At 33.0% G+C, this 26,329-nt stretch overlaps 1 long non-coding RNA gene and 3 pseudogenes across 1 annotated transcript; 2 read left to right on the plus strand and 2 right to left on the minus strand.

Moving 5' to 3' along the window:
- Positions 1 to 9,295: 9,295 nt before the first annotated feature.
- Positions 9,296 to 9,814, minus strand: LOC120117240. The gene is made up of 3 exons (XR_005515605.1): positions 9,772 to 9,814; positions 9,543 to 9,693; positions 9,296 to 9,379 (listed from the first exon to the last, which is right to left on the minus strand). It is a non-coding gene; the product is annotated as an uncharacterized LOC120117240 (long non-coding RNA).
- A 2,159-nt stretch (positions 9,815 to 11,973) lies between these two features.
- Positions 11,974 to 14,572, plus strand: LOC120117435 (annotated as a pseudogene).
- Positions 14,573 to 15,805: 1,233 nt separating this feature from the next.
- Positions 15,806 to 18,213, plus strand: LOC120117457 (annotated as a pseudogene).
- A 2,877-nt stretch (positions 18,214 to 21,090) lies between these two features.
- On the minus strand, positions 21,091 to 21,492 carry LOC120117479 (annotated as a pseudogene).
- Between the last annotated feature and the right edge of the window lie 4,837 nt (positions 21,493 to 26,329).

The following is a 26,329-nucleotide window of genomic DNA, read 5'->3' on the forward strand; positions in this document are numbered from 1 at the left end:
GCCGAACGAAGCATGGAGTGGCCAGAAACCAGGAGTTGGATTCATCAAGATGATTTTTGGGTGCATTACATATGCCCACATTCCAGAATAGACAAGAAATAAGCTTAGTGACAGAGGAGAAAAATGTATTTTTATTGGATATGATGAAAGAAACAAAGCATACAAGCTATATAATCCTCTTACCAAGAAGGTAATAATTACAAGAGATGTCGAGTTCGATGAATGAGAATACTAGAGATGGAGCAAAGAAAAAAATAAGATTGAAGGATTTTTTTAATGAAGATAAAGATGATGATGATCTTATCATGCAAGATGAACAAAATGATGATCAAGGTCCTCAACAAAATGCACCATCGTCATCAAGCAGTGGTAGCAACATAATAGAAAATTATGAAGTACCTCGAACAGAAGTTCGAAGATCTACAAGAGAGAGAAAGATACTAGAAAGATACAATGATTATGAATTACAACATGTTTCATTTCTCTGCTTACTTATGAATAGTGATCCAATAACATACGAAGAAGCGATTAAAGATGATAAGTGGAAGAATGCAATGGATGAAGAAATTGCATCAATAGAAAGAAATGACACATAGGAGCTAACAAGCCTACCAGAAGGTCACAACCCAATTGGAGTCAAATGAGTTTATAAGACTAAGACCACCAAAGAAGGAAATATCGAGAAACACAAAGCGAGACTAGTTGCCAAAGGCTACAAACAAAGACAAGGAATATACTATAATGAAGTATTTGATCTAGTGGCAAGGGTTGTGACCATTACACTTTTCAAGTGGTTGCAGCACAAAACAAATGGAAGATTTATCAAATTGATATGAAGTCAGCATTTCTTAATGGATACCTAGAAGAAGTTTATATCAAGTAACCACCGGGGTACATTAAAAAAGGCCATGAAGATAAAGTGTACCGGTTGAATAAAGCTTTATATGGATTGAAACAAGCACCAAGAACATGGAACACGAGAATAAATGAATAATTCCAAAAAAAATGGGTTCATGAAGAGTCCATATGAGCATGCCTTATACACGAAGAAAAATGATGATGGTGATATCATGATCGTGTGCTTGTAGATGGCATGATTTTCACGGGAAATAATCCAAGTATGTTTAATGATTTTAAGAATGTTATGACTAAATAATTTAAAATGACAAATATTGATAAAATGTCATACTTTCTTGGAGTCGAAGTGAATCAAATGCAGATGAAATATTTATATCACAAAAGAATGACACGTAGGAAATTTTAAGAAAATTTAGAATAGAAGATTGCAATCCTGTAGCCACTCCAGTAGAACCAAACATGAAATTAAGTGTGAATTCAAAAAGAGAGCTAGTGAATCCGACGTTGTTTAAAAGCATCATTGGAAGTTTAAGGTATTTAACTATCATACGACCAAATATAATGTATGTTGTAGGATTGGTAAGCAAATTCATGAAGAATCCGAAACAAGATCATTGGATTGCGACCAAGAGAATTTTGAGATATGTAAAAGGTAAGACAAATCATGGTTTATTCTACACGCATGCAGAAAATTCGTAGTTAGTTGGTTATTCTGATAGTGATTATGGGAGAGACTTAGATGATCGAAAAAATACTTTTTATATTTATTTCACATTGGCTCTGCAGCATTTTCATGGTCATCAAAGAAACAACAAATGATGGCTCTTTCGACATGTGAAGCAGAATACATAGTTGTAGCAGCATGCACTTGCCAAGCAATGTGGTTAAAAAATATTTTGAACGGGCTAAACTTGGCACAAGAAGAACCGACTACAATTTATGTTAACAATAAATCTACAATTTCTCTTGCCAAGAATCCAATCTTTCATAGTTGAATCAAGCATATCGATACAAAGTATCACTTTATACGAGAGCAGGTGAAGACAAAAAATGTGGAGTTAATCTATTGCAGAACTGAAGATCATCTAGCAGACATATTTACAAAGCCATTGAAAGGAGATGCATTCCATATACTAAAATAAAAAAGTTTGAAATGAAAAATCAAGTTTGAGGGGAGTGTTGAAATCAAACTTGATTTCTTAATGTCGGCAAAATTTCTTTGAAAAGAGTCAAGGTGTCAACAAATTTCTAGAAAAGATAAGTCTAGTATATTATGCAACATCTAGAGTATTCAAGAAATAAGAAAGAACAACAACATGTGGCAAATAAAAAAGAAGTGGTGTGGCAACATATGAAGAAGCTTCAACAAGACAACATTTGAGTCAATAGTGGCAGCAGCTTAGAACATACTTATCAATTAAGAAGATAAGGCTGAAAAAATTAAAGACAAACAAGAATGCAATGGAGGTAAGAAGAAGAATGTAGAGACGTCTTTAGACGATTTATTTTACTTATAAATATATGTAGTTGGCATGTATGAATGTGTATTGAATATGAAAAAAAATAGTGATTAAAGAGAGCTACAAAAATTATAGTGGGGTTGAGTTATTGAACTATCCAAAGCTAGTGTTGTACTTATATTTTGTTTCGTATTAATAATAACGTGCGAGTTATAAATGTTGAAAGTATTGTTAAAAATGGTTTTTAGGTTTGGCAACCAACTTTGAACAATTGGTTTTCAAAGTTTGGTAAATGTTTCTTTGAAAATGGTTTTCAAAGTTTGGTAAATGTTTCTTTGAAAAATAGTTTTTCAAAGTTTGGTAGATGTTTGTTGAAAAATGATAATGGGATAATCACAATTAATCCCTAGGCTTTAGGGTATTTACAAGATTAAGTCCTTAAGTTTCAACTATAAATACCCTAGCTCATCTAGCTTCAAAACCATCCCAAATATCATTTCTTTCTCCCAATACTAGAGAGTTTTCTTGTGAGTAGTGAGTGTTTTATAAACACCTGTAAATTTTCTCTCTTAGTAAAAGATCTGCAGCAGTTCGGAAACGTAAGCACAATTGGTTGAACTCTGTTATCAATTTCGGGTATTATTTTTCCGCTTTTATTTCGCATTTTCACTAATCTGGTTATAGGGAAATTACTTGTACTCGGTTTATTTCCCAACAACTGGTATCAGAGCTTTTGGTTGTGAATTTTGTCAATTTTTTTGTGGGTTACTATTACTATTCACGTGAATAGTAAATTTCGTGAATAGTAGAAATTTTGTCGGCGATACGAGTTTGTCGACAGAGGTGTTCTAATACACGGTGGTTCGCAAGAATTGTCAGAAACGATCCAAACGAAACCAGATTCGAGTGGGAGCGATTGTTGCAGACGAAGGGAATGTGAAAATTGAAAAGTTCGATGGTGCGGACTTTGCCTTTTGGAAGATGCAGATCGAAGATTTTTTGTACCAGAAAAATATATATCAACCTCTCTCAGGAAAGCAACCAGAGGGCATGAAGAATGAAGACTGGGCTCTTCTCGACAGACAAGCTCTCGGAGTTATCCGACTGACGTTATCCCGTAATGTTGCTTTCAACATAGCAAAGGAAAAGACCACGGTGGGTCTTATGGCGGCTCTCTCCAGTATGTATAAGAAGCCATTAGCCTCAAACAAAGTGCACTTGATGAGGTGATTATTCAATTTACGGATGACGGAAGGGACATCGATGGCACAACACCTAAATGAACTCAACACAATCACAACCCAGTTGAGTTCAGTGGAAATTGAATTCGATGATGAAGTTCGAGCTTTAATTCTCTTATCATCTCTACCAGACAGGTAGAATGCTACTGTTACATCAGTTAGCAGCTCGTCGGGAAATAGTAAATTGAAATTCGACGATGTTCGGGATCTGGTACTGAGTGAAGAAATTTGACGGAGAGAATCGGGTGAAGCATCAACCTCCTCAGCCTTGCACACGGAGTCCAGAGGGAGAACTTCAGAAAGAAATTCAAATCGTGGCAGATCGAAATCCAGAAGGGGCAAATCAAGAACAGGAAAGAAAGATTTTACCTGTTATAATTGTGGCAAGAAGGGTCACTTTAAAAGAGATTGTCAAGCACTGAAGAAAGATACCGGTGCACAAGAATCTACCAACATGACAGATGAGACAGGTGATGCCATGATTCTAAGCATCAATACTCTGATTGAATCATGGATCTTGGATTCAGGGGCATCTTTCCACTCTAACTCATACCGAGAAATCATGGAGAACTATGTCAATGGTGATTTTGAGAATGTTCATCTAGCTGATGATGAAACCTTGAAGATCGTCGGAAAAGGAGACATCCGATTAAAGTTGTCAAACCAGACCACCTGGACGTTGAAAGGAGTGAGACATATTCCCTGGCCTCAAAAGAAATTTGATTTCTGTAGGACAACTTGATGGAGAAGGATATAGCACAACCTTTTCAGGCTGTGAATGGAAGATTACCAAAGGAGCACTCGTTATTGCTCGTGGTAAGAAGACCAGTACTCTCTATGTAACCTCAAATTTAGAGAATATCATTACAGTAGCAGATGCTGATGGAAAATCAAACATATGGCACCAAAGGCTTGGCCATTTGAGCGAGAAAGGGATGAAGACACTTTTGTCAAAGGGGAAGTTGCCGGATCTAAAGAATGTAGATGTCGGACTATGCGAGGATTGCATCTTTGGCAAACAAAAGAAAGTCAGCTTTGCAAAGACTGGTAAGACATCTAAGGCTGAAAAGTTAGAGTTGGTTCATACTGATGTATGGGGACCATCTCCAGTTCCATATCTTGCAGGCTCATTATATTATGTCACCTTCATCGATAATTCTACAAGGAATGTGTGAGTTTATTTTCTGAAGAAGAAATCAGAAGTCTTTGATACATTCAGAAAATGGAAGGCCATGGTGGAAAATGATACTGGTCTGAAAGTCAAGCGGTTGAGGTCTGACAATGGAGGAGAGTACAGAAATCATAGATTCAGAGAGTAGCAGAGCACATGAACATAACTCTGAATGAACGTGCCAGAAGCATGATGATATATATCGGATTGCCCAAATTTCTATGGGCTGAAGCTATTAACATTGCAGCTTACTTGATCAACCGTGGGCCCTCGGTTCCTTTGGATGGTAGAATACCAGAGGAAGTTTGGAGCAAGAAATAAATAAAACTTTCACACTTAAGAGTGTTTGGTTGTATTTCTTATGTACACATAAACTCTGCTGAAATAAGTAAACTTGATGTCAAGTCCAACAAATGTGTCTTTGTTGGTTATGGTGGTGATGAGTTTGGTTACCCGGTTTTGGGACTACGAAAATCGAAAGATTATCAGAAGCATAGATGTCGTTTTCAATGAGAATGTGATGTACAAAGACAGATCAACCATAGAATCAAGTAGCTCAAACATCGAAGCTGAAACAAATGAATTTTCTGAGTTCGAGTAGATTTCTGGAAATGATGTTCATATCAGTCCTGAAGCAGTTCAAGAAGAACCAGACACACCGGAACTAAGACGCTCCTCCAGAATTCCTAAACCAACCCAACGATATTCTCCTTTTTTGCACTACTTGTTGCTGACTGACAATGGTGAACCAGAGTGCTATGATGAAGCAATGGAAGTGGAGGATTCAGTCAAGTGGGAGTATTCCATGAAAGATGAGATGGACTCGCTTATGTCAAATCAGACGTGGGAATTAACTGAATTACCACCAGGCAAGAAAGCGCTCCACAACAAGTGGATTTACAGGATCAAAGAAGAGCATGATGGGAGCAAACACTACAAAGCAAGATTGGTTGTCAAAGGTTTTCAACAAAAAAAAGGTATTGACTATAATGAAATTTTCTCTCCGGTCGTGAAGCTGTCTACAATTAGACTGGTATTGAAAATTGTAACTGTAGAGAATTTACATCTTGAGCAGTTAGATGTAAAGACAGCTTTCCTTCATGGTGATTTGGAGGAAGAAATCTATATGAGGCAGCCAGAAGGCTTCATAGAGGCAGACAAGAAAAACCTGGTATACAGATTGAAGAAGAGCTTGTATGGTTTAAAACAAGCTCCTAGACAGTGGTACAAGAAGTTTGATAGCTTCATGGGTAGCAGTGGTTTTACCAGAGGCTAAGCAGATCATTGTTGTTATATCAAGAGGTTCGACAATAGCTTCATTATTTTATTGTTGTACGTTGATGGCATGCTCGTTGCAAGCTCAGACATGCAAGAGATTATAAACTTGAAGCAAAAAATTGTCGAAGCAGTTTGCAATGAAAGATCTGGGCGCTGCAAAGCAGATTCTTGGGATGAGGATCAAGAGAGACACAAAGTCGGGGACTTTGATATTATCACAGGCTGAGTACATCAACAAAGTACTCTCCAGGTTCAACATGCAAGATGCTAAACTAGTAAGTACACCTTTAGGTGTTCATTTCAGACTCTCCAAAGAACAGTCACCAAAAACGGAGGAAGAATGTGCACACATGATGAAAGTGCCGTATGCCTCAGCAATTGGAAGTCTGATGTATGCCATGGTTTGTACCAGACCAGATATTGCTCATGCAGTGGGAGCTTTTAGCAGGTACATGAATAATCCGGGCAAGGTACATTGGGAAGCAGTCAAATGGATCCTCAGATATCTGCAAGGTACCACAAACAAAGAACTTTGTTTCAAAGGTGGAGATACGATACTGACAGGCTATGTATATGCTGACTTAGCCGGAAATGTTGACATCAGAAGGAGCACTACAGGGTATGTCTATACTCTAGGAGGAACTGCAGTGAGTTGGGTTTCTCAACTACAGAAGATAGTTGCTCTCTCCACAACTGAAGCAGAATATGTCGCTGTTACGGAAGCCAGCAAGGAGATGGTCTGGCTCCAAAGTTTCTTGGAAGAGTTAGGCAAGAAACAAGAAAACAATGTCTTGTATTGCGACAGTAAAAGTGCTATCCATCTAGCAAAGAATCCGTCTTTTCATTCCAGGACGAAACACATACAATTGTGTTATCATTTTATTCGGTCTCTTCTGGAAGATGGGATTTTGAAACTTGAAAAGATTAGCGGAGCTCAAAATCCAGCAGACATGTTGACAAAGACAGTAACCATAGACAAACTGAAGTTGTGTTCAGCTTCAGTTGGCATGCTAGACTAACAAGACCAGAAATGTTGCTGCATTGATCGAGGTGTGAAGACAGATTAAAATCAGTCTTCAAGTGGGAGATTGTAGAAAGTATTGTTAAAAATGGTTTTCAGGTTTGGCAACCAACTTTGAAAATTTGATTTTCAAAGTTTGGTAAATGTTTCTTTGAAAATGATTTTCAAAGTTTGGTAAATGTTTCTTTGAAAAATAGTTTTTCAAAGTTTGGTAGATGTTTGTTGAAAAATGATAATGGGATAATCATAATTAATCCCTAGCTTTAGGGATTTACAAGATTAAGTACTTAAGTTTCAACTATAAATACCCTAGCTCATCTAGCCTCAAAACCATCCCAAAAATCATTTCTTTCTCCCAATACTAGAGAGTTTTCTTGTGAGTAGTGAGTGTTTTATAAACACCTGTAAATTTTCTCTCTTAGTAAAAGATCTGCAGCAGCCCGGAGACGTAATCACAATTGGCTGAACTCCGTTATCAATTTGGGTATTATTTTTCCGCTTTTATTTCGCATTTTCACTAATCTGGTTATAGGGAAATTACGTGTACTCGGTTTATTTCCCAACAATAAATTATCGAGTGCCCATTCACGCTTCCAACATCTTTCATCCATGATGACATTATATCACTTGAAATCTCAGATCCAATAGAATTATATTAAAGTTGTGTTGCACTATAGTTATTTGTTCATTTGAAATCATACAAAAAAAACAAAAAAAAACTAAACCTCACATAATCCTTCAGAATAATTATGTCTGTGAATTAAGATCATGTGGCAGATTTATCATTGATAGTTGCTGTTCAAGTTTTGCAGTGCGAATCTGCAGTCAAAGCATAGCAAATACTTACTTCAAATAAATTACAAATCAATGTATAGAACGGAGTTTATTAGCAATGAAAACTAGAAAACAAACATCTCCATCATTCTAAAATAAATAAAATGTATCAAAAGAAAAAGATAACAAGCGAAACATAATTGATTAGAAAAAATTCAATGCTCTAGTGATCCGAACTTCCACAAAACAATCACATGTTACCTTTAAAAATCTTGATATATCATCTGCTGCAAAATTTAATAACTTGGGATTAGGATAAACACAAGAATATGCACTCATAACGTCCAGCATTTCCTAATTAGTTGATGAATGACATTTTCTGAATATGTAAACAACACTATTAGTAACAATTGGCAAGAGTGTCCATCAGGGGCTGCATTGAAAAAGATGAATAAATCAATCTTTAAATAATAAGAAACTGATAGTAACAATTGTGGTGGCAAGAAAAACATTTATATCTCGTGTTAACAACAAAAAACATTTAACATTTCTCTCGACAGACCCTAAACAAAAGGGAATGTCCATGAATCAAAAGAGGACTCAGACAAGAAAACTCACTTCCAATAGAACCTGTAAAATATCCCAATAACCAAGCTGGCATAAAAGAAGGAATGGTTAGAACAAGAAAAGCATACAGAAAAATAATAAATTCTATCTAGATGTAATGGGAGCTCGTTCACATTTTTATCAATATGATTAGCAGTTGAGAGTAGAGAAACCGAAGGAAAAGCGAGGAAAAATAACCTTACCCCTTTGATTGCATTTTTTAATGCTTAGTGAATGGTCAATTTTTTTTTTATTTAACACGAGGTTAAGTTATGTTTTATCGCAATTGAATTTTGTTTTTCACATGTAACGTGTAAATGTTTGATTTGTTAATAAGTTATAGCCTGATATGTCTGTGATTTGTTGTTTTCTTGCATTGAAATTTAAGGTATAATAAGTAAATAATTTTTTGATTCAAGTACGTGTTTATGGTGTATTGTTTCGAGAGTTATCAATTTGGAAAATGTGTTGGATTTAAAATCTTAGTGACTTTTTATTGATTGATTTGGGTTATAATGTATTTAATATTTAGCTATCTACGAGAAAACTCAAATCCTAACCCTAACAACCATAATTGACGTGAAGCAAAATCACAAAAGTAAAAATAATTTAAAATAATTTTCCATCAATATCACTTAAATACAAACTTACCTTGGAAATAAAAGCAGCGGTGTGTGGATGGCGAACAGAAGCATTAAGCAGAAGGTTTATAAAATTGAACAGAAGAAAAGAGTTCGGACATGCAACAGTTAATCATTTGGTCTTGTTTATTGTAGCAACCAGATGATAAACAGGTGAAGAAGGAGAAAGGAAAAAAACAACAATGCTAAAACCAACTGAATTCTATGGAATACTACACTAGAAACCCCTAGAACTAAGAAAGCAACTTACGTCCTCCTGATTTGGAATATGAAAATTGCTGAGCTCTTGAACCATTATAATTAAATTCTCGTGCAGTTGGTCTAACTACCTACAGTTGAATGACAGAATTCATTTTAAAGCTGGATTTACAAATAAATTAGAAATTATGCAGATGCAATTATAAAAGAAAACTAACTCAAACTACATGATGGAAAGGCAATCCAAAGAGATTAAAGAATCAACTCATTAGCAGAATTGAGCACCGACAGTACCTTTTTCATTCCATGGTATGCCAAACCCTGGTTTTTAACAGCAGATTGCTGCAATGAATTACTTTGATAAGTATATCTTCTTTTTAATTCATTGATCTTTTGTTTCACTGCTGACTTCAATTCTTCTAGCTCATTCAAGGCATTGAGTAGTCTTTACAACAAAAATTGAAACCAAACTGCATATTCAAAACTTTCAAACATTATCAGATGTGTAAAGAGAAGCAGCTACCTTTTTTTCAAGTAGACCTTCTGGCTTTGTATAGATCTTTGATATTCTTATTAGCTCAAAAGATGTCAGCCTAGATAGCATTGAGTATTTCATAAAATCCAGATCATTTGGAGAAACAAGGTAATAATTCAATGTATTAAGAAATAACATGCAAACATAATGCTATTAAAGAAACAAGAAAAAAAATAATGAGGCAAGTTTTAAAGTATGACCAACCAAGTATTTAACAAAAGATGAGCAAGAATCTAATGCAACACTATTACTTGCAAGTCCAGTCAATAATGTACATTAATCAAACCTAAAGAACAAACCCCGATAGAAACTTGGATAAACTACGAGTTTAATACTTAAATTGTCAGATTTGGTCCGTTTTATCACCTAAACTTTCAATTTTTTCATAACCATACTTAACTTTTAGTTTTTATTTCATTTTAGTACCTTTGTTAAAAACTTAACATTAAGTTTTGAAAAAAAATGAAAGTTTAGGTACTAAAACGAACAAAAAATGATAGTTTAGGTACTAATACGTTAAATTTTTAATGGGTGGATACCAAAATGAAACAAAAATTAAACGTTAGGTATGATTTAAAAAAAATAAAGTTTAGGTACTAAACTGATAGTATAGGTGTTAGACGCGTAGGTTAACCTACATTCCAAATCCAAAGTAATCCTTTAAGCAAGTTCTAAATGATTTACTTTCAAGTCCCAAAAAATTAACAATTTGCATTACATACTAATTCAATGTCACTTTTTCAAACACATTTCACCCCGAACACTTCCTTAACCAACAAAAACCGACTTCAAACAATAAAAAAAAACATAAAAATCAACCACAAGAGAGGGAATTTACAGAGACCTTTCTTGACTTTGTGGCATTTAAAGCAATGAAAGTCCACCTTCAGCACCATTATCGTCACCTACAAAGCTTACCGCCATGTCAGAATGCATGATGATAGATCAAGCATTGACAAAAAAAGACAATAAATCAAACGAAAAGAAACATTAGCAGTTAAGAACAGTAGAAGGAAAGGAGATAAGACTTTGGAAACCTGCTCGGCCATAGCTTGGATCCCTCGCTGATCTGATATCGAAAACGAAAGTAGTAGAGCAGGCGAGAGGCTAACAATGGTTTATATATGTAATAAATTTAAATTGTATTTTAAGATGTTGGGTTAGAGACCACGTGGAGGATGATGATTGGAAGAGGATATTACGATTGTCGTTATTATGGTCTAAGGAGGGTCGAATGCAGCTTTTGCGCGTGATCTGGCGTTGATCAACACATTATGTTATGGGTACATCTCACCCTCCGGTTACTTAGAATCAAAATGATTCCATCACAAGCCTTTTTACCCAATTATTACCTTAAAAAATTAATTTCATTTTTAATAAGTACACTCGTACTCATGACATATACAATACTCGAACATGATATTTTAAAGAATAAAAACAAGTCATTTAACCACCGAAATCAAAATGTAACTTCATAGCTTGCTCGTTTCTGTGTGCGCATGATGGCTGTTTCCACACTTTTGGGAATTGATCAAAATGTTTTGGATATTCTAGTTAGGGTTTAGTGCATTAACGGAGGTATTTTATTCTTTGTTAACGTATTGTTAGAGAAGGAATAAATTGCGGAGACCATATCTTCAACAAATGGATATGCATCTGAGATGCGCAAGAAAGGCGGGGAGAAAAGTTGGTCCTTTGCAAATTCAAATCCTTTGGCTCTTGTTCCCATGTGCCATCCCGTGGGGATGCTTTGACTGTCATCCTTTAGTAAGCAAATTCGAAAATGATTGAACGATTGTAGAGAATGATGTATGTCATATAGAATAAGTGTAAAATGTTAAATCCATTTTATAAAATAAAGCTACTCAAAGTGCAGAGATCCAAAAGATGAGTGGTAAAATCAAAAGTTATAAAAATTAGGTGATCAAAATAAAAATATGATACAAGTTTAATGATTAAATATTTAATTTACCATTTCTTTAGCATTTTCGCTCTGTCTTCCAAATTTGAATTTGTTTGTTTTGTTTTAAACAAAGACTTAATACTAAAATACTTGAAAAGGCAGCCTTCCTATTGGCCCATTCATCTTCCCAAATCCATCATTAACTTTTTTTTCGTACCTTCTTATTCTGTTAATCTCTGTGGGAAAGTTTGAGTTTTCTTCGTTTTTGGAGATTTTTTTTTCCAGTGATGGCTTCTCAAGAATACCTGGACAAGATGCAGTACGCCAGAAATATCGGAATCTCTGGCACACTGATCTCATGAGCACCATTCAACGCGACCTTCCTTGTATTATTTTCTTCCACTGTTTTTCATTTTTCATCTTTGAAACTCTTATTGATCATTTCTTTTCTTTCCTTTTTGTATGTTTCTTCAGATTGCTGCTTTGCCTTCTGGTGGTAAGTAATTGTGGATCCGTTTTTTTATATATAAATAATATATATTTGTGTTGTAGATCTGATTGTCACTTGGTCGTCTGAATTGTGTGTTGTAGTATATCATTTTTCATTTATAATTAGCTGTTGTTAGGGTTTTGCTAATGACATTTTAGGTTAGATATTAAAGCAAATTTTAATTTAAAACTAAGATTATTTTATTATAATTTTAGTGGTCGAGAATAATTCGGTATTTAAGTTTATTTAATAATTAAATATTTATTTTAGGATTTTTTATGAAATAAGGTTAATTGGTGATTAATTATTTGACTACTCTTGATCTTTAGAATTATGATAGAATTATTTTGGAGAGATATTTTTTTTTGTTTGGATTTTGTGAGTGTTTTGGGATACCTCATGATTTGTTATAGATATAAGATTTTAGGATATTCATTTGTTTATACTCTTTGCGACCTCTATATTTATAGAAGATTATTATTCTTCATTTGTGGAGGTAAATAAAACTGAATCACGTCAAATATTCTCTTATTCGGACTTATTTTTCGTTGATAACACTTGGTTTTTTTTCACATTGAAGAATAGGAGGCTGTTGACTTGAGCGACTAGGGTTGACTCTGCCTGATTTCATGTTTCTGTTCTAAACTTGAATGCTAAAATGCCTTTCTAGGAATGCTTAATTTCAACCATGCACCTTGAGCTTGATAGTTTTACATTTTAATAATTTACTATGGGAGACTCACATACATAGTTTTATTAGCTTAAACCATCAAAGCATAATTCTCTAGCCAACTCATTGCTGATTGTTGTAGTGGACCATGTGCATCCTACATGCTTCGGGAACAAGCGCTGTATAATAACATGTCAAGGTAATTGATCCATTTGATTCGTCTTTGAAGTACAATTCAGTTATGTAACATCTTGTTTTCGTTGTAGGTATACATGTTGTGCTGGTTACATGCCATGTAGCGGTAGGTGTGGTGAGAGTAAATGTCCCGAGTTTTGCCTTTGCACTGAGGTAGGAAAGGAAGCTTGTTTATGTGGTCTGTATTGCTTTTTTCTGTTGCTTCAACTCGTGCTTTTGTTTTAAACAGATATCAATCTTGTAATCATAATTACTGTTTTTTGAGTGGCGATAGTAAAGTCCTTACACTGCTTTCTTTTTATTAATTTCATTGTCATGTGTTATAATTTCCAGGTTTTCCTCTGCTTTGGAAACTCAGTGGCCTCTACTCGATTCCTGTTGCAGGATGAATTCAACATTCAAACAACAAAATGTGACAATTGCATCATTGTAATCAATCTGTTCCTACATTTATTTATTTGGATAAGCTATATGTTTAGTACCTAAACTATTACTTTTATTTTGTTTTGGTATCTAAATTTTATTTAAAAAAAATCATATATAATGTTTAGTTTAGGTTTAATTTTGGTACCCGTCGTTAGAAACTTAACGGTGATGTTGATTTGTTACCATAAGGTAATGCCACATTATCATTGAAAAAAATATAAAAATATCACCTTAGTAGTTCTATTAATTTTTTAACGGCGAAGTTCTAAATTGAAACCTAAACTAAATGTTAGGTATGATTTTGAAAAAAAAAATTTGGATACCAAAACAGAACAAAACTGATAATTTAGATACTAAACGTGTAGTTTACCCTTTTTTATATGTAACTATGTTTGCACTTCCTGACTATTGATTAAACATATCCTGCCATTTGATTTATAGGGTTTCATGTTCTGCTTGCAACAAATTGCCTGCATATTTTCCATAGTTGCAATGATCGTTGGAAGCGATGAGATTCAAGAGGCGTCACAGTTACTGAGTTGCTTGTCTGATATGGTTTACTGCACGTAAAGTCTTACATTCCATTCAGCTCTATCAATCTCTTTGCTGGTTTTCTTAAATATACTATACTGAAAGCGTATTTTTATTTTTACTTTCTGCAGGGTCTGTGCATGTATGCAGGTAATGAACTGCTTCTACCACAAGCAAACGGGAAACTTCGTTATCCTTATTCCGAATCATTAATCTTAAAATTTTTCTTTGATTACAGACGCAACATAAGGTTGAAATGGACAAACGAGATGGCAAGTTCGGTCCACAACCGATGGCAGTACCCCCGGTTCAGCAGATGTCCCGCATCGATCAAGCAATTCCTCCTGCTGGCTATCCACCAGCAGCATATGGACAGCCTTATCAAGCTCAAGGCTACCCGCCACCTGCGTATCCTCCTGCTCAGTATCCTCCACCGGGTTATCCACCATCTGGTTATTCTAGGTAAATCTTTCTCTGGATTACTGAGACATGGATGGAGCTGGCATTCATTATAAAAGTTAGATTTGCATGATGTTGCGGTTTATATAGTGATATACTTATGTATGATTTTCTTTTCCTGTGATTTGAGCAGCCAAAGATTAAAAAATATATATACTACCATGTGTGTTCTCATTAATTTTTCCTTTCATTTTCATGAACTCTGGTGTTTTTGAAAATTTGTAAAGTTTAGACTTTCGGAACTGTTCATATTGAGCTTGACTTTATCAACGACCTTTGATTTGAATGCATATAAAATAAAACTATTTATTATTTCGTGGTAAAAGTCATTGTCTCATAAATAATTTTATACGGATTGGTGGACATTGCCTCAAGGTTAACACAACCTTCCAAATTTTATTTTGTTAATTTTTTAACAGTTTGTGATTAAAATATAATGTTAGATACGATTTTGAAAAGAAAATAATTAGGTGACCAGAACAAAACAAAAATGATAATTGGTACTAAACTAGTAGTTTACCATTATTTTTTATTATTTTTTTTAGTTTTTATTATTAAATTAAAAAATGCATTAATTTAATTTAAAATTTTAATATAATTAAATGATTATTGATATAATTTATATTGTGTGTAATCTAACACGTGGCATATTAACATAGCACTACCTTATCATCTAGTTATTAGTCTCGACTGTTTAAATTTTTTAACTCTTTAAACATTAAAAGTAGTATTCAAAATTATATATGATTGGTGAATTAATCTAAAAGATTAAAATGTTATTTATTAATTGAGTTTAGGGTTGAAGTGAATGTTACTTTTTTAAAGGTTTTGATTTTGATCAACTATATTGTAGAGTGTATGTGTATTATCAATTATTTAAGAATCGGTACAATTATATAAATTATTCATATAATTATACTATTCAATTTATTTTTATTAAGGCATAATTATAAAAATAGCTCCAAACGTATATTAAAATGATCATTTTAAGTTATATTTTTTTTGAGTATTTTGACTCACTTTGGGGTAAACACATGATAGTTTTTTTTATCAATTGTCACTCAGATTTTCTGTTAGTGATTTATCAAGAGTTAGCGATTGAAGAACTAAAATCGAATAAATAATTGAAGAGATGAAAATTGCTCTCTTTTTAACCCGATGACCACAATCAAATGGACAGAAAACATAAAGATCAATCATGTAGTTCACCCTAAAAACTATCCCATGATAATTTAGTATTTCGTCAAAATCCGACGGTGAGGCTATTTTTTGGGTTAAAAAGATAGATTATGATATAAAAAACGAACGGCTCTTGATCACACGCATCTACGAGGCCTTTATAAAACTTAAAAACTGCTTGTGATCACAGTCTACATTATTAGTTTCTCCCTTGATCGAAAATCATCCAAATATCGCCTTCTACAGTCTTCTCTGACCAGTTCATCAAAAGATCAAATCTAGATCCCCGCGAAAATGAACGACGCAGATGTATCCAAGCAGATCCAGCAGATGGTGAGGTTCATCCGCCAGGAAGCTGAAGAAAAGGGTAACGAGATCTCAGTTTCCGCCGAAGAGGTACTTCAATTTTCACAACTTTATTCACTCTTCGCTTCTTTTCGGTGTTTTTTTTGCTCTTTGAAGTTTTTGATATCCGGGTGATTTGATGGTTAAACGATGGGTATTTTAGGAGTTCAACATCGAGAAGCTTCAGTTGGTGGAGGCGGAGAAGAAGAAGATCAGACAGGAGTACGAGAAGAAGGAGAAGCAAGTTGAAATTCGGAAGAAAATGTACGCCGTAATTTTGTAAAATTTAATTTAGTTTTCATTTTTTCTGCTAAATAAATGCCAATTTTAAGTTCAATTTATTTGTCTTACTGGATTTCTATATTTTAATGGATATTTAGTCGAATTCAAACTGAGACTAATATTTGTACTTAAATGTAAGTAAATTATAGCACTTAATTTTGGTTTATTGGAAATTAGTCAGATCTGAAGATGGCGCTATTTTTTTTGATAAGAAAGATGGCGCTATTTCAATTACTATTGAACCTTAATGTGATTTGGGTAAAAAATTATTGAGCATTGAAATCAAGCAAGTTTAGTTTGTTTTGATGCTGGATTGGCACATAGGAATAATTAGTGAGGATATACCTGTGTTTTTGTAAAAAAATAGTTAAGCTTTTTTCTTCTTCTTTTTTTGCAGTGAGTATTCAATGCAGCTTAATGCTTCTAGGATTAAGGTGCTTCAGGCTCAGGATGATGTGGTTAATGAGATGAAAGAATCAGCATCCAAGGACCTTCTGAATGTGAGCCAAGATCACCAAGTGTACAAAAGTCTTTTGAAAGATCTAATTGTTCAGGTCAGTGTATAACAAGATCTTTCTTGAAAATTTTAGAAAGTTGTAACACTAGATATGCTCTTGGGATCTTTTTGATTTTGAATAACTTCTATTGCAGAGTTTGGTTAGACTGAAAGAGCCTGCTGTCTACTTCGTTGTCGCAAAGAGGATTTGCGCTTGGTGGAGTCTGCTCTGGATTCAGCGAAGGAAGAATATGCTTCTAAAGTGAATGTTCATCCACCAAAGATATTCATTGATGATATCCATCTTCCTCCTGGTCATCATCATCATCATGCTGAAGCTCATGGACCTTTCTGGTAAACAGATTAGTTTTATGGAAATGCAAGATTAAATGTCCCTGGTCATGCAATGCTTTGGCAAGTATTATTAATCCTTTGGACCAACCTTGCTTCTTTTAGATTATGAATGGAGTTAATATATGGTATACTATGCTATGTTTCGCTCAACTTTGCAATCAAGTGTTGACTTGTATGCTTGTGCTTCTTACCATACAAAATACTAGTGATACATAACTGATTTTCAGACAGATATTTGATAAGGTTGCTCCTGTTTTGTGATCTTCTCCTTGATGCACCCTTCCTCTACAAAAAAGAAGAAAAAGAGCAAAGAAGTAACACTAATACATTTTCATCTTAAAATTTTGCAGCTCTGGAGGCGTGGTCATAGCATCTCAGGACGGAAAAATTGTGTGTGAGAACACGTTGGATGCACGTTTGGATGTTGCATTCAATAAGAAACTTCCAGAGGTGCGTTTCGATAGTTTCTGAGATACATTTAGATTATTTCCAACTTGTTTCCATAGTTATATTAATTCTGCCTATTGTACCGTGGTTATCCATGTCTTCGAAGCCTGGATGGAGGATTATTTCTCTAATTAACTGTTCATTGCAATATTTTTAGTACTTCACTAGTCTGAAAATGCAAATAGGCAGTGCAGAATGCATAGACTGCTTGTATGCTTGTGTATATTTATTTCTTGTTTGCATAGCCATACGGTGGAGTGCATTTTATTTAATGTATATGCCTGTCAACTGCATTATGCTTGTAGGAAAGTTCCAAGGTTTTGTAATTCTGATCATATATGTTTAGCATAGCTTAATTTTGACAGTAAAATTAATTTCTTATCTTTCCGTTCTTCTATTTCCCTCTAATCGCAGATCCGCAAGTGGCTTTTCGGTCAGGTTGCCGCTTGAAGGTTAAGATGGTATTGTTTTGTGATAAGCATAGAGCATAGTGTTGAAGTTGTTTCTCATATTGTTTTTCCCGGATAATTTGGTTTGGTAAAAGTCATTGAAACTGTTGTTTAATTGGTACGTATATAATTTTCGGGATAGTGAATACCCTTTTTTTCTATAAATAATGAATAAAATTTGAAGTGTTTGCTTTTCTGAAAGAAGCCTCGTGCATGACCTTAGAACTCGGCTGTGTTCCATTACCTTAAAGCCCTCTCCTTAGTTATAAGCTTGTGGTTCCGGGAAGTTTTGCTATCGGCAGTAGTGAACTTGGGGCGCAACCGAAAAGTTAATAAAAATCACAACATTTTAGGTTGAACACAATCTAAAATGCTACATTTTTATTAACATTTTCTATTGAATCTAAAATGGTATGAGAAAGGTAATATTTTCGGTTGTGAACCGAAAATGTTAGGAAAATTATAATATTTTAAGTTGCGTCTAAAATCGTCGTTTTTTAGTCTTAAATTAGGCTGCCGCTTCTTAAATTTTCCCATGTGATACCATGCTCGACGAAAAGTGATAGTTCCTCTGTGCTACCCGGTTTCTGCTCGATGACTAAAATGTTTTGGGTAAATTATCTTGGTAGTCATTAAATTATGAGGTCTGTTCAAATATTGTCGATTTAACAAGTACCTCCAGTTAAATGTGGTCATTGTAATCTTTTTTTAATTGGAAAAATAATACATTAAGTCCTTAGAGTTTACATGTTTTATTAAAATATTAATTTAGATTTGCTTTTAAATAAATCAATAAATTTAATTTTCATATTTATGATGTTATCATTTCGGTCTTAAATTCCTATCATAAAACTTTGTATTAAATATGAGTTAACTGCATCACACATCCTTAAAGTATAACCCTTATTTTAAATTGACCTCTAAACTTTTAAATGTTTCAATTTCATCTTTAAACTATGATTATCATTCTAAATTAGTCCTTAAACTTTTAATCATTCCAATTTCATTCTTAAACTATGACTTATATTTCAAAATGATCCCTAAATTTTTTCAATATTTCAATTTCATCCTAAATTATGCGTATATATTAATCACATCTCTTGGAAAAAATATTAAGCCAAGTTATGTTACTATATGTTTGAAAAAAAATAAAATTTAGGTTAAACTATGGTTGAAGTTGATTACATATTTGGATAAATTTGAGGATGAAATTGGAATATTCAAAAGTTTGGGGGCTAATGTAGAAAGTGGGTCATAGTTTAGGGATGAAAATTAGAATGTTCAAAAGTTCAAGGACTAATTTAGAATGAGAATCATAGTCTAGGAATGTAATTGAATATTCCAAAGTTTAAGAATCAATTTAAAATGAGAGTTATAGTTTGAGAACATATGATGCAATTAACTCTCATATTTAATAATTTTGATAATGTATTAATTATTCCCTACAAATACCCTTCCGATAATCCTTGAAAGGCTACACCTAATGAAATTCCCTTCCCTAATGATTTTTTTTCTGAGTCACTCGGTTGTTATTTGTGTAATCTCGGTACTAAAACCTAATGAAATTTGCGTTTTCGATATTTTTGTTTATGTAATTAGGTTAATAGTTTGATATTCTTCTCCACCAATATTGATTGTGGTTGATCATTATTAGCGATATTATTGATGTAAAAACGTTCTCTCTTTCTTCTCAACTTTGTCCTCATCGAAGTCGATAAAGCTTAAACAGAGTTTCATTCTTTTCTTGGTTTGATTTACAAACTCCACTATTTGATAAGTGTCAAATTGGATCTATTACTTTTCTCATCCTTCTCGATCTTTCCATTATTCGAATTTGAAAGAAATTACTCTAGTACTGACGAGTCTAAAATTTGGATGAAAGGAAATTTTAGGAGGCGCAAAAATTTACCCAAGAAAATGCATTACATACTTAACAATCAAGTGACCAGAAAAGCAAAATTTGAATGTTGAGTGAAAAAAATCAGAAATATATAAAGTTGAGTGAACACTAAAATACAGACAAACTTGATTGATTAGAAACACAATTTACGCTTTTATTTTTAAATTTCAAATGGAAAATTTGAGTTTCTTCCGTAGAGTTCTTCGGGTCTAGCGATTGTTCTTTGCGATACCATGCTATTATTTGATGATTTTTACCATTTTTTCAATATATAACTAGAATTAATCCTCCACTTCGATAGGGAATTAACATTTTTTATATTAATTGAAAATAAAATTATATTATATTAAATAAGATAAAAACAAACTTGTTTTAGTCATCCATTTAAAATTCGGTATGAATATTCAAAAGTGTATTAAAACCTTATTATTTGACATATTTTTCTATCTAGTTAGATAAAGTGTTTATTATTATATAGGATATTAAATCTAGACATGGAAAAGGGAAGAAGAATCTCTAGCAATCATATCACTACATTAGATATAGATTTTGAATCAACCTAACTCAGTAACACGCATAATTTTTTTTATTAGTCACCACGCACACAATCTGCAAATATAATTGCTCGAACTTAAACTTTTTAAGAAAAACAACACTTTTTTTAACCACTGACTTCTTGATGGGTTACTACCTATGATTTCAAGAAGGTTGATACTACTAACACCTGCTGAATAATGCTGGACTAACTTTATTAATTTATCAAGAACAAGTAAAAAAAAATAAGAACCAATGATATCAGCATCTGTTACTCTAATGAATCGAAAAAGAAACTGGCGGTAAACTCCAAAGACTTTTCATAGCATCAAAGATGATGAGATTCAAGGTTAGTACCAAAGTTCATATATATATAGCACAAACTCCATTTCTTGATAGTCAAAGTTTACATGAATATTTTACACATGGACAGGAACTTGAACTTGTGGTTATTATACAATCCTGATAAAAGTAAAACCGAACATCATACGTTCATGAAAGAAATCTCCTTTTCTGGCTGATTAATTTACCAGAACTTAATACCATATGATGCTAATTAAATTTGTAATATAGTAGTACAAGGAACAGTGCAAAATCAAGCAGTAGAACTGCAGATGTACAACCCACTTATCTGAAACAAGACAGCATCACTTGTGTCCAAACAGGTAACCCAGAGATGAATCTCCGCCAGGAACCGATTTAACTTTGGTTGATGGACAATCCTGAAATCTCACAATACGCAATTACTTAGCTTAAAAGCTAAAATGAAGAGCTAATAGTAACAGTTTCCATTTCACGAGCTAATAACTCACAGTTATGAAGTTGCTTGAATTCTCTCCTCGAGCTCTATGATAATTATTGGTGATGTTTGTCTCTTTCTCTTTCATTGAACTTGGTTTGTTGGGAGTTGGGGGCTTCTCTGGGGTAATATCAATTCCATATGGAGGCTGGATCGGTGGTGTTACAGCTGCTGCACTTGGCTACTCATCGTCACTAAACAGGTAGCCCAAGGAACTCTGCCCGCCGCCGTAGCTACCACCTCTACTCATGGTTGGATTAGTACTGCAAGAGTTAGCTAACAAGTAAATTTCAGACGAGGGAAAGAAAGGGAAAAAACCCTATTATATATATTGTGTTTAATTAGGTATGTGCCCATGATGAGCCGAGGCATTAAGATGCGGTCGTACTTTTTGAAAATTTTAAATTCCCTTTTATTTTATGTATTTTTTTTATACTTTCTACTGATAGTCTAATTCCGTATCCCCTAAATTTTAATATAAGTTCTTAAGTTCGTTCTATTTAATACATGTATGGATGGATGTTATGATATATGTATCCTATAGCCAGATGCTGATGAGATGCACCATAGCTACTAGACCAATTATATACATTAGTAATGAACTGTTAAAAAGAAGAAGAAAAATGCACCATATCGCTGTTCTTGGAAGGGGAATACTTTGGTTTCCTTAGCGTTGATATGGTTTTGGCAGAGATGTAAATTTAAACACTAATGTCTCATCACATGAATTATGAAAAACTTTTTATTTCCATCATCGGCCACATCAATTTATAGTGATTAATTACCCACTATATGAATCAGTTATACAGTATCATCTGAATATGACAACACGGATCAATTGGTCTCGGTGGTAAAATGAATTGTTGTTATTTTTTAAAGTTTCGAGTGGTGCTATATCAACATAAAATGTAATATTTACAATGTATCAATTACAATTTCTTTTTAACTTTATATTAACTGGTTGTATTTTAGACTCCCATGTCTGTGAGCTATTCTTAAATATCTAAATCAGAAAAAGCTAACCATTTCAGCAGCTAAAGAAAATAACCAGCTCGTCCAACCAGCTAGATCATTTGAAATGCCCAGATATGGTGTAGTGAAGAACAGGTTTATATGACAAAACATAGCTCAACCACCATACCATGCAAGTTAGCACAAAAAATGACTCTAGAACTGTCCCTATGCAAAGTTGCAGAGATCTGTTGGTTAAGTGTTCATAACAGGTGGGCTCTATCAGCCATCCAAACTCATACAATTAACCATAATTATAGGATTGGTGGTTTTTAGTTCAATACAATAGTGACACGTAATGAACTTTAGGATTGCTTAAGACACGGTCATTACTTACACTGGGGCCATTTCGGGGGTGAACTGTGGAAGCATCTACCAGGACTTACCGTTCACCTTACACATTCTAATCAACCAATCAAATCAGGGAATTAAGGGGACGATACCTCACCATAAAAAGTACAGATAAGAAAAATGCTTGCACTGTGATTTTGCTATACAATCATGAGAATATGGCATCAATCATGGATTCATGACATTCTATAAAACAGTGTTTAAAGAGAGAAGAGGAGAGTAGATGGGGTTAAATCAAGAGAATTGGAGATTCTTTTTGGTTGCCGATTTCTTAGAGTTTTGCCTTGATTAATTCAGACCGATCTATGTTGCATACTAGATTTTGGTGGACGAGTCTCTCAGTGGAGATTTTTTTCATACACAAGTTCTCAAATTCGAGACCCGCTTAAACAATATCAAACCGTTTACCATTTGAACCAATCCATTGATAGAGAATTGATGACTTTAACACAACATAGGAAGAAGGAAATGATAATTTGATTGATGCTGCATGTAGTGTTTTTAAATGGGCCCATATATTATCAATATTAATTTTTTGTTAATGGATGAACAAAAATAAAATCTTAAGATGGACAAAAACAAAAATGAATAATTAATAGAAGAAAATTCGAATTTAGTAAGGGTGAGCACTTGTCTATCTTAAGTACATCCTGCATCTGCCTCTCACTCAAGAAAAAGTAAGAATATGAGAAAGGAACTAAGCTTTCAGATGGTAAGGTTCGGTGCTTTGGGCAAATGGTGAATTAATAGAGCATTGCTGCACGAATAAAGATAATTCTCGAATCAATGTTTGTGTATGGGTAATCTATGAGACGATCTGAAGTTCTGAACATAACATGTTTCAGGGATGCATGAAGACAGTTTCCTTGTAAAAGAACTAGCATTTATAGTATTATCTAAATTTTGTATTATTAACAAAAACTTGGAAATTTGACAGGGACCGAACTAAGCTTTCAGTTTGTCGAGGTCTAGCCAGATATTATATGTTTCCCTTACATACATACATATGTATTTATATATAGACAAATATCATCGTCGAGCCCTTTTGCAATCAGCAATTGTGGATTTTTTTTTTGAATTAATATTGAAAATACTTTTTAGAAATAGATTTGACTACCTAATAATCACCAGTAACTACCAAGCCCAAAATTGGGATGTTATAAATATCAAAGCCTAAAAATAGTCGTTTTGAGTTTAAACATCTAAAAACCCCCTCGAAATACTCTAGTTAAGGCCTTACTCAATCTCTAAGGCAATATAGGATCATTTAACATTCATTCTTCACAATTTTAACAACATGGCATCAAATTGAATAAAAAGTATGTTTAACACTCAACATGCATACACCAACGAGTAATGCATCACAATTTTGAAGTTCAATAAGCATTTTAAAGTTTAAAGTATACTACCTTAATGCAAAAATCCTGAAATAAAGTTCATTTACTCGGTTACTACTAAAATTTTCCTTCCTTCTAGTACAAGAAGCCCCTCTCACCTCTTTATCTAATCAAACAAACAAGACGAGATTTCTAATTAAATAAAAGGTTACGGGAAAGCATAGGAACGGATTTAGGGATTAAAAAAAGTAATAAATGAAGCTATAATAACACCCTATAAGCTAAAACCCCACTTGAACCCTCAAGCTTGCTCTATATCATCTTTTATGAAAGACGTGAAACTTAAATTGAAGCTATATGAATTCTAGAGCTAAAACATACTTTATCTTATTCCAAATCCTCAGCTAGGATGGTCAAGTTATCACCTTTAAGCTATGAGGTTTGGATTATGGAAGACGAAGGTAAGATGAGAAACGAAAGCTGGGGTGAAAAAGCAATCACCGATGAGAAATTAACCTTATTTTCATAAATAAGATATTTACTTATATGGTTTCTCCTCATTTGATCTTATTTCAAAAAATCCATTTTTTTTATAGCAATTTGGATCCAGATCTCATCCGACTAGACTCATATTTTGTCTAACGATTTTAACCACATACTCACATCGGTCCACAAACCTCCCGATAAACTCGCATGTGTTGTATCATAAATTTGATTGTTATATTTCAAACCCTTTGTCTTTCATCTCCTTGTAACACCCTCTTTATGTCTATGATTTTAGTCTTATAAAATAGTAAAAACTTATAAAATATTAGCAATTGGAAAAGCAATATAATATCTTTTATATTGTTATTTGTCTCTTTTTTGTCTCTCGTATTCTTGTAATCTTAGCTAAAAAAGAACATACAATATTTATCATTTTTATTTTTAAGATAAAATTAATTTTATCAAATTGGATCAAATCTAAATATGTCGATTTTAGATTAATTTATCATTCCTATATGTATATGTAATATCTTGGAGTAATGTTCATCCTTATCGTTATAAAAAAAGAAAAATCAAATTGTATTTATATTTTTGAATTAATTGTTGATATTTGATTTATTTATAAATTAATTTAAATCAAGTTTTGCAGATATATATTACGGAAGCGAAATTTTTTATTTATTGATTAAGTGCCAATAACTCTTAAGTGGAAATCGTGGAAATTGAAAGGGAATGATTCACATTCACGATAAAGGCCACAACTCCTGACAAATACATGAATTTATTCCCTACTTTTTTTTATTGCCTACCTAAAAATCACGTCACAACTCACAAGAGCATGAATCTCAAAATGAATTATTAATATTAAAATTTATTTCAATATAATTATAATATAAGCATGGGCGGAACTGACACCTCAATTTTTTATTTAGAAAAATCCTTCTAAATTTTATAAAAAATATTAAAATTAAAATTTATATAATTTTATAAGAACATTAAAATTACTTTAAAAATGATTGATTATCTTTTTAGGAAAATCAACACCTCAAATTTATCCCCACCCACTTAAAAAAGTATTTTCTAAAATTTTAATTCTGTAATCTATTTTTTTAATTCTTCCCTTAAATATAAAGAAAAATTGACAATATCAATTTATAAATTATTATCTTAAATAGAAGGAAGGAATTAATAATAAAAAATTATAAATTATTAAAAATCCTAGTGTTATTTTCCTGTTTAAATTATATTTAGAAGTGGTGATAAATATTATCTCCATATATATATATATAATGTTATAAGTTAATCAAACATAAATTAAAATAAAATTTTATATAAAAATATTTCTATAAATTATTCAATATCATTTTAAGTTAATTTTTAATTTAAATTTATTATATGATATCTTATAAAACATAATTGTTACGTAAAAATCAATGAACTCTTTGCTCAAGTGATCAAAAGTTTAGATCTTTGAAGACCCAATTTTAATTCTCACTCTATGTAAAAATAGCCATTTATATATAGTGTTATAAGTTTGCACGAGTTGTATAACTTATAGCCAAAATGACATTAAAGCATAACAACATTCGATATGGAAAATAAGCATAGCAAGCAAAATATACCTCGTGTTTTATTTATATTGAACCTGATATGTAATCAGGTCTGTCTCAAAAAATGTACAGATCATGTGGTACCTTTTAAAATGAGACCCTTAAAATATTTTATAATAAAGATTAATTTAAATTTGAAATTATGAGACATCTACGAGGTCTTTTTTTTATTAAAATTCATCATGAAAAATGATTAAAATATTATCAAAATCTACATTTGTAACTTTCTGTCACTTTCCCGATAACTAAACGGGAAATTTGTTTTCCCTTCAAACAAAAATAGTGTTAAGGT

Source organism: Hibiscus syriacus, unplaced genomic scaffold (assembly GCF_006381635.1).
Source record: "Hibiscus syriacus cultivar Baekdansim isolate YM2019G1 unplaced genomic scaffold, ASM638163v2 tig00110319_pilon, whole genome shotgun sequence".
NCBI classification, from domain to species: domain Eukaryota; kingdom Viridiplantae; phylum Streptophyta; class Magnoliopsida; order Malvales; family Malvaceae; genus Hibiscus; species Hibiscus syriacus.